Here is a 9,136-nt window from a genome sequence, read left to right on the forward strand (position 1 = left end):
AGAGAGAGAGAGAGAGAGAGACAGAGAGAGAGAGAGAGAGAGAGAGAGAGAGAGAGAGAGACAGAGACAGAGACAGAGACAGAGAGAGCGAGAGAGAGAGAGAGAGAGAGAGAGAGAGAGAGAGAGAGAGAGAGAGAGAGAGAGAGAGATCTCAGGATGCCTCCTCTACAACAGATTCCAACTGTGTTAGTTACTTTTCTTGCTGCAGAAACCAGATGACCTACAAAGAACACCGTGAGCCTTGGCTATAGGAGTTTGCCACATCTGGGTGGATAAGAAAGTAGGAAGTGGGCCTGTACCCCAAACTCCTAGGGACTCACTTCCTTCAGCTAGGTCCCACCTTCTAAACATCCCACAACCTCCCTAAACAGTACCGCCACCTGGAATCAAGTATTTAAACTTGTGAGCCCATGGAGGATGTCTTACAATCTACATAGAGAATTCCCTTTTGGACCAGTATGTGTTCAAAGTCTACGTGAGGGCCAGCAGGACAGGTCAGTGGATAGAGACACTGGCCACCAAGCCTGCTGAGCTGAGTTCGATCCTCAGGACCCATGTGGTAGAAGGTGAGAACTAAATCCCAGAAGTTGACCTGACTTCCATGTGTGTAACATGGAGCATGCACATGTGTGCATACAAGAGTGTGCATATATGTGTACACAAGTATAATTTTAAAATATTTTGAGAAGTTATTAAAAATCTGCCTATGACATACAATTTTGTATGCGTATGGTATGTTTTGTCTGTTTCCTGGGGGAAGGTCATATCACTGGAACTAATATGTGTTGGTCCTTTTTTGGGCATGTGTATGTGTGTGTGGTACGCGTACATGTGTATATTCATGTTTGCATGTGTACGTGCAAATGTAAATGTGTGGTTACACGTACATGTGTGTATGTGTGTGTGCGTGTGAATGGCGGCCCAAGGTTGACATCCACTCTCTCTTGATCACTCACCATCTCATTCACTGAGACAGGGTCCCTCATTTGAACCCAGAGCTCACCAATATGACTTGTCTAGCTAGCTTGTCCTGAGGATCCCTGTCTTGCCCTTTCAAGCTCTGGGATTACAGGTGTGCCGTTGTATCTTCGTTGTATCTTACACGCCTTCTAGGGCTCTGAACTCTGGCTGCCACACTTGTGCAGCAAACATTTTATCCTGAGTTGGCTCCGAAGCCCCTGTTGGTCCTTCCGATGTGTGAAGCGCCGCCATAGCTACTTTGTTTGCATTAACGGGAAGAAAAAGCACATCAAGCTAGACTGTGAGCGCTTCTGTCTTCAAGGGGAGGTGGTGACAGTTTATATCAGCAGGGTGCTGAACATGCGCCTTGGGTTTGCTAGAGCAAGAAGAAAGCATGCCTCAAGTGCCAAAGGGTGAGAGCCAGAGCAAGGGACCTTTTGTTTGGCAAAAAAAAATGGCACATTTGTGCCTGGAGAAATGTAGGAATCAGGGTAGAATGTTAATTTGTCCAGGAGAGCTAGTTTATAGGTAGGTGAAAAGTAAGCTTCTAGGCTCTCTCTCTCTCTCTCTCTCTCTCTCTCTCTCTCTCTCTCTCTGTGTGTGTGTGTGTGTGTGTGTGTGTGTGTGTGTGTGTGTGTGTGTGTGTGTGTGTGTGTATGCGCATGGGTGCATGCGTAGGACAAAAGGAAATGACCTTGAACTCCTGATCCTCCTGCCTCTACCTCCTGAGCGCTGAGAGTATAGGAATGCACCATTAACTTTAGTTTCATGTGATGTCAGGGATTGAACCCAGGGCCTTGTGCATGCTAGGCAAGTGCTCTCCCAACTGTGCCCCATCCCCAGCTCACAAATAGTGAAATGTGAGTGTCATGTGCCGGGAAACATGATTAAGATCTTTTCCCCCCTAATTCTTATAAAAATGTAAAAGCTGTTCAAATTACACTCCCAGAACACAGGGCAGCAGGCTGGATGTGAGCCGCTGGCCACAGGGTGCCTACCCTGCACCGTGCAGTCACTTATCAGACACTTGTGAGTGGATGGAAGGGCCTAACGGTGAGCATCCATGAGGAGAGGGGTACTGAATGCCTGAGTGCCGATAAGGTAAAGGGTCAGTGTGGCGCTTTCCCGGAGAGGTATGTGCCGAGATTTACATAAAAACTCTCCAGACAAATTAGCATGCACAGTCCTTGTTCTGACAGGCTGTAATCAAGTGTCCATTTCCTTAGACAACTCACATGCCCCTCTCGGCCTCTCTTGATGCATGTTCATGAGTGTGTTCGTGTATGCATTTGCGTGTCAAAAAGGTCTCATAAGTCATCTTAAAGGTTTTTTTTTTTTTCTGAAATGCTCAAGATTCAATAGAAACAATTTTTTAAGGTGAATTTCCCAATTTATTCATGCTTTTCTTTGCTTCTTGCTCTGTTCTCTTTTTACAGATTCTGTGTGTCCCCTTCTCCATCCTTTTCAAGACATCTGTCTGTCTGTCTGTTTGTATGTGCGCATGGAGATCTGGGTTTGTGGAGTCAGGTCTCTTCAGCGTGTGGGTTCTGGGCTTCAAACTCCAGTCATCAGGCGTGGTGCCTTTTCTCACGGAGCCGTCTCATCCACCCCATCCTCTCACTTTGACTCCGCATCTTTAAAGCTTCTCTGTCTTAAGGTTCATAGATGCTGTGTTTCAGAGCATCCCAGGAAAAGAGGAAACAATTGAAATATCTAGGACAAGAAAACAAGCTCTCAAGAGGTGAAGGGTGGGCAGTTATTCTTCGTGTTCACTTGTAAAGCTTCGTGATTCAACCATCTGGTGAAAGGTTTTTTTTCCAGATTTCTTTTCCTTGTTTTTTTTTAGAGACAAGTGCAATGTTCTCATGCCCCCACCCACCACCCCCTTTTTCTTTCTAGGAAAAAAAAAATAAGAGGAACTCATTTTTATTGAGATTAATGAAATCTCTTCTCTTATTGGCAACATGAGGTTTCAACAGATCTCTGATCGCACGCTGAATGAAAAGTATAGTCCAACAATGGAGGCAGAGGCTGGGGGCTTGAACCCAATTTGGATTAGCATGCACAGCAGCAGGCATTCCCAAGTGAATGGCGACCAGTGTTCGGAGTTGGTGCTTAGCGTCAGCCCCCGGGACCAGGCGATTGTTCTGCTCTGATCCAAGGCCTGTTACCAGGAGCCTAAGCCTCACAATCAGATGCTCAGAGGTGACAGGCTCCCATCAAGCTGTCAGCCAGGTGGCTGAGACAGGCTATCAGGCAATAAGCAGGGCAGACACCGAGCCGGGAAACTTAGGGAGAAATGTAGGGAGAAATGGGTTATGAAGCCCTGTATCCTTCCCAAATCGCTGTTTCTCCTGTAAACTTGCACAGATCATGTTTGTGTCCCAAGTCCTTTACCAGCCTAGAGAAACAGAGGACAGGGTGGTGACACATTTGGGCATCCGCTCGCTTCTTTTTGGTTAATCACAGGACCATAGCACTTCCTGTTTCCTCATCGGTCTCCCTTCTTGTCATTAATTATTTCCTAACATTTTCAGGGGGTAATTGACACATCCGCTAACATTTGTGTTTTCTCACCTCCACCCCAGCATCACGCTTTGTTACTCAGCACAGTCAATCCTACTGACTCCTAGAGCTCCCTGGAATTCTTACACAAAAAGCTGGGTAGACTCCAATGCTGTATTTCCAGGGGGTTCAACATGGTGTGGGGCTGCCGGAGACAGCGAACTATACTTAGTTCCCCTCGGCTTCCCATCATTCTCCAGATACTGTGCCAGCCTTACCCCATTCTCAGTTGAGCAAAAGCCTGAACGTCTATTTCATCATTCGAAATTGCTAGGCAAAGGCCAGCACAACAGCCCAGTGGGTGAAGGTGCTTGCTCCCAAGCCTGGTGGCCTGGAGGCTTGTCTTTGTCAAGGTAGAAGTTGTCCACTGACCTCTGTGTGTGTATCCTGACATGTGTGCTCTCCCCTCACAGCATGTACACATGTGCACATGTACACACACACACACACACACACACACACACACACACACACACTCACACACAGACACACAGACACAAGACACAGACATACAGACACAGACACACACAGACACACACAGACACACGCACACACACATACACACACACACACACACACACACACACACACACACACACACACACACACACACTGGAAATATTTTCTAGGTTATCCCTAGATTCCCTGCATTCCCCCATCCTTGCCTGGAGCCTTCATCCCTTCTCCACCATCTCTCTACAGTACAGCTATGAATGGCAGGGCTCCTGAGTGTCCTGTGAGTCTTCTGTGAATGACATCAAATGAAATTTGCTCATGGGAGGAGCCCGTGACTGCCGATTGATCACTTGTTGTATACTAGGCTCTGGACGGTCCTGAACACTTGGTGCTTGTCTTAGGGAGTCCAGTAATGAACCTATTTTCAGACAGGAAGCCTTAGAGATGAGAATGAGCATAATGGGAGAGCGCCCGAAGCGAGAGTCACATCAAGGCGGGTCTCTGTGCTTAGCTCTCTGCTTGCCAGTGACTCTCCCCAGAGACCAGAAAATGGTAGCTCTTCAGCACTATCAACCCTTGCTATAATTTGACGCTGCTTTCTTGAGCTGTTGTTCCCAGCTGTCACAGAGGTTCATGGGAGCTAGGGGAGAGACCTAAGAGAAGACTAACAAAAGCATAGGAGAGACAGCCCAGGTGCATGTTCCCAACACACTGTTGTGATCCCAGCCAGTGGCCGTGGCCACTGTTGCCACTTACCCCCGTGACCCCGAAGGGAAGTTAAGGCTGCTCTAAGGAGGCTGTTTCTAACTTGTGATGCTCAGCAGCTTGAGCCGGGTTAAATGCATTTAACCTGTGACACTTTGAGCGTGACTTAGGATACAGCCCCATTGCAAGTCAAGGAGTTTTCGTACTACCAGCTCCCAAGAGAAGCGCCGTCCATGGGCTGGGGTTTCAGGCTGAGCCTTTGAAGTCTCTACCTACAGAGAGGAAGAAGACAGGAGCCAAGGCCGAGGTTACAGTAACCGCCAACTCTGGAAACCAGCATTTCTCAAAAGTTGGGAGTCCTGGTGTCAGAATTATGTAAGGTAAAGTAGAAATCATCTGGTGTTATTTACATGTATCTCCTTTACAGATAATGATGATTGGAGTGGAGACAAGAATTCCCACCCCCCAAGGACACTGAGATGATGGTTAGGGTACAGACAGCTTGTTCCTTGATGTTCTGTTTACAGTGCCTCAACTTTCTTCATCCCATCCCTCCATCCTTCTTAAGGAAATTATAGGATGGGGCTCTCAACCAGTGGGTCATGGCCCCTTTGGTTGACTATCAGACATCCTGCATATCAGATATTTACATTATGATTCACAACAGTAGCAAAATTACAGTCATGAAGTAGCAATGAAATAATTTTATGGTTGGGGGTCAGCACAACATGAGGAACTGTATTAAAGGGTTGCAGCATTAGGAAGGTTGAGAACCGCTGAGGTACGACACTGTTTACCTCATGTCTGATAAGACCAGGATGACTCTGTACAGAATACCAGACTCCTCTGAGTGAGACCAGGAGCACCAGACTTTGGCTCTAACTGCTCTGTCAACTCCATTCCCTAATTCTCCTCTACAACCACCCGAAGCCAATTCTGTTACCCTCGTAAAGGTCCCTGACCTTTTCCTTGTCAGTGTCTCTGTGTCATAGAATGTGATTATGATGGTCATTAACTATGGCAATGTATGGAAGTACAGAAAAGTGCATCTGGCATGTGGCATTCTCCGTGTTAAACATGAGTTCTAAAGTTTCGACAATTTCATTTTTTTTGCCTTAACAAATTGTGCTGAATGCATGTCTGTGTGAGGAGGTTGGAGGACACCTTGTGAGAGCTGGCCTTTGTGTTCTTGATGACAGCTGTTCTGACTGGGTGAGATGGAATCCTCACCTTTTGATGAGCATCTGCCCTTGACTTTTGTCTTTACCAGTTGATGGCGTACTGGTGTGTCTCTAAGTACCTGCAGGCAGACAAAAGCTGGGCAGACCTGTTTCAACAAGACCCTTAGAGAATGATTGGACAATTCAGCTCGTTCCACCAGTGTTTGTTTTGTGTCTTTAATGCCCCGTGCTGAATGTCTGCATGACACACACAGGGTCTTCCAGCCAGGCACAGGGCTGCTCTTCCTCCTCGTTAAGGTGGAACCAAGTGCTGCTTCTTCCCTGGCCTTCTTCATCTGGCCTCCTTGCATGGCCAGCTTGACTACTCTACGCAGTTGAGAACTGAGTCACAGCCTGCATTTCATTTTCTCCTTTCAAGCTGTACCTCTGGCTCAGCAAAGACCACAGGGCTTCAGAATAATCCTGGTGTCCATCTTTTCGTGTCCTCAGACTTTTTACTCTGTGGCCACTCTGGCATGCTCCATTTGGGACAGAGTGAGGGTCATGAAGGGGGACACATTTAATGTTATGGATAAACTGTCGGTTGTTACAGAATTAATTTTGTTGATCTGAGAGTCTGGTGTTTCTTCTGATGTCTGAGATCTAGTCTAGAATCACCATTTGCCTCCTGGTACTCCTTTTGTTCCATTAGGAGAAACGAATTCCGTGGCGTGAGACAAATAAATAGGAGAGCAATAAATTAAACATTCTGTTCGTGTAGTTTTTCTAAATCAGTCTCTTGAGTCTCCTTTTTAAATTTTGATTTTTGTTTTAGAAATACTGTTGCAGTGGGAATAAAAGTCAAAGCAGCCAATCCCACTACTTTGAACAAGTCAATAGCTTTTACTTTTCTGTGATCCGGCTCAGTTCCCTTTAATACACAGATGCATTACTTTTATGTAGCATCATAGTAGGTTTGATACGAGCCATTGCAATAAAAAGTATGTCCAGCTGCCATTAATCCTTAATACTTGTTAGGAAACGTACTTCCCATGTATTTCGGCTTGTCCCATCAACCCCATGAGGATGACTATGTACATTTTGAGGATGAAGAAACTAAGTGACTACAGTTCCTGGCTTTGATGGTTCAACAGCGATTGTCAGCTTTGTTATGGAATGGAAGTACACCACATAACCTTTCTGGTTTTCACTCTCAGTAAAGCACATGAGTTACTCAACACTTCATTATAAAGTAGGCTGTAGTTAAAGTTTTCCTGCCTGGCCCACAGTCAGGACAAATCTCTATCGCCCGCCAGTCCCACAGCCACTCAGACCCGACCAAGTAAACACAGAGACTTATACTGGTTACAAACTGTATGGCCGTGGCAGGCTTCTTGCTAACTGTTCTTACAGCTTAAATTAATCCATTTCCATTAATCTATACCTTGCCACATGGCTCGTGGCTTACCGGCATCTTCACATGCTGTTTGTCATCGTGGTGGCTGTCCGTGTCTCTCTGACTCAGCCTTCCACTTCCCAGCTTTATTCTCCTCCTTGTCCCACCTACACTTCCTGCCTAGCCACTGGCCAATCAGTGATTTATTTATGGACCAATCAGAGCAACACATTTGCCATACAGAACATCCCACAGCAGTAGGCCTTCTGTTAGACATTTGTGCCCAACCAAAATCGAATGTGTGTGTGAAGGGGTAGGCTGGCCTCCATCAAGACATGCAGTAGATTAGGTATACTGCATGTTTGACTTGAGATCTTTTGTCCATGTGCTGGGTTTAGCAGGTACAAACCTATCATCAGCTGAGACATTTGTATTAGCAAAGTTCACTTTTCCTGAGTCACGTATTTAATGAGTAGGGGAACCAGAGCCAAGCTTCTCTCTCACTGTTAAGTAGAAAATGAAATGGCTGATAACCTCAAGCCTAAATTAGACAAGTATACTTGCATCCTTTGCTCCCCCTGACTTGAGGATGAAGAATGGAGCTGCTGACCCCATGTAGTCCAGGACAAGGCTATGCTGGTGTAGAACTCTGAAGCTCCTGTGGAACTCAATCCCACAAGGAAGACTACCACCTGTAAAATGTATAGACATTTGTTTCTGAGTGTTGGTGAGACACTGGTGTTAATTTGACGTCCAGACTCTACAAAGATGGAATGCTTCCGGTTCAGCTCCACTGAGCACAGCACCATGCGAGCTTTCCTTACCTGCGTCATCCAAAGAGTCCTACATAGATGGAGTTTCAGGGTTTTACCAAGCGTTGGGAAATGATGATATACAGAGGCCAAGAGAACCGAGGTCACAGGGCCACCCTTAGTTCCTAGAAGCAGAGTGAGGCTGGAATCTCCCATCACCAGGCAAATGGGAACTGGTGGCTGGTAGCTCTGCACATTGTCCTTACATGACTTTTGCATTTGATATTCATTACAGACTCAGTTTGTTGAATGGATGGGTGGGCAGATAGAATTGCTTGTTTTGAGCAGTTGCACTCTTTCCTGCTGGAAAATGACTAAAATAAGAAAGCTCTTCTCACATTCTTAAATTTTCACAAGTGGAAACTGGATTGTGAACATAAGTGTGTAAGAGAATATGTATGAGTCTCTGTGTGAATATATTATCTATCGTCTATCTATCTATCTATCTATCTATCTATCTATCTATCTATCTATCCATCTACTTCATATCTATTTATTTATTATCTATCTATCTATCCGTCTACTTCATATCTATTTATCATCTGTCTATCTATCTATCTATCTATCTATCTATCTATCTATCTATCTATCTATCTATTTATCAACCATCTATCTCAGTGGTCCTCAGCTGTGGGTCACAACCCTACAGGGGTCAAGTATCAGATATCTTGCATATCAGATGTTTACATTACAATTTGTAACAGTAGCAAAATTACAGTTATAAAGTATCAACAAAATAATTTTATGGCCAGGGGCCACCACAACATGAGGAACTGTATTAAAGGGTCGTAGCATTAGGAAGGTTGAGAAGCGCTGATCTTTCTGATTGTGTGAGTGTGTGCATCTCAGTGGGTATGTGCAAGTGGGTAGATATGGTAGGAGGAAGTGTTGAAGAGTATGTCAAAGGCCCCTTATTTTGCAGCGTTAGCTACAGATTAAGGATGGCAGGCACTTTCTTAGTATTATGTTACTTAGTATTAGTATTTTCAGTGGTACACAGCAGAGATCAGAATTCACATTTACCTGCCCCGATAATAAGATTCAGAGCCATTGAGTACTCTGCCCAAAGTCATTCTGCTGAG

This window comes from Peromyscus californicus, unplaced genomic scaffold, assembly GCF_007827085.1.
Source record: "Peromyscus californicus insignis strain IS unplaced genomic scaffold, ASM782708v3 Scaffold_4__1_contigs__length_199733344, whole genome shotgun sequence".
Taxonomy (NCBI): Eukaryota; Metazoa; Chordata; class Mammalia; order Rodentia; family Cricetidae; genus Peromyscus; species Peromyscus californicus.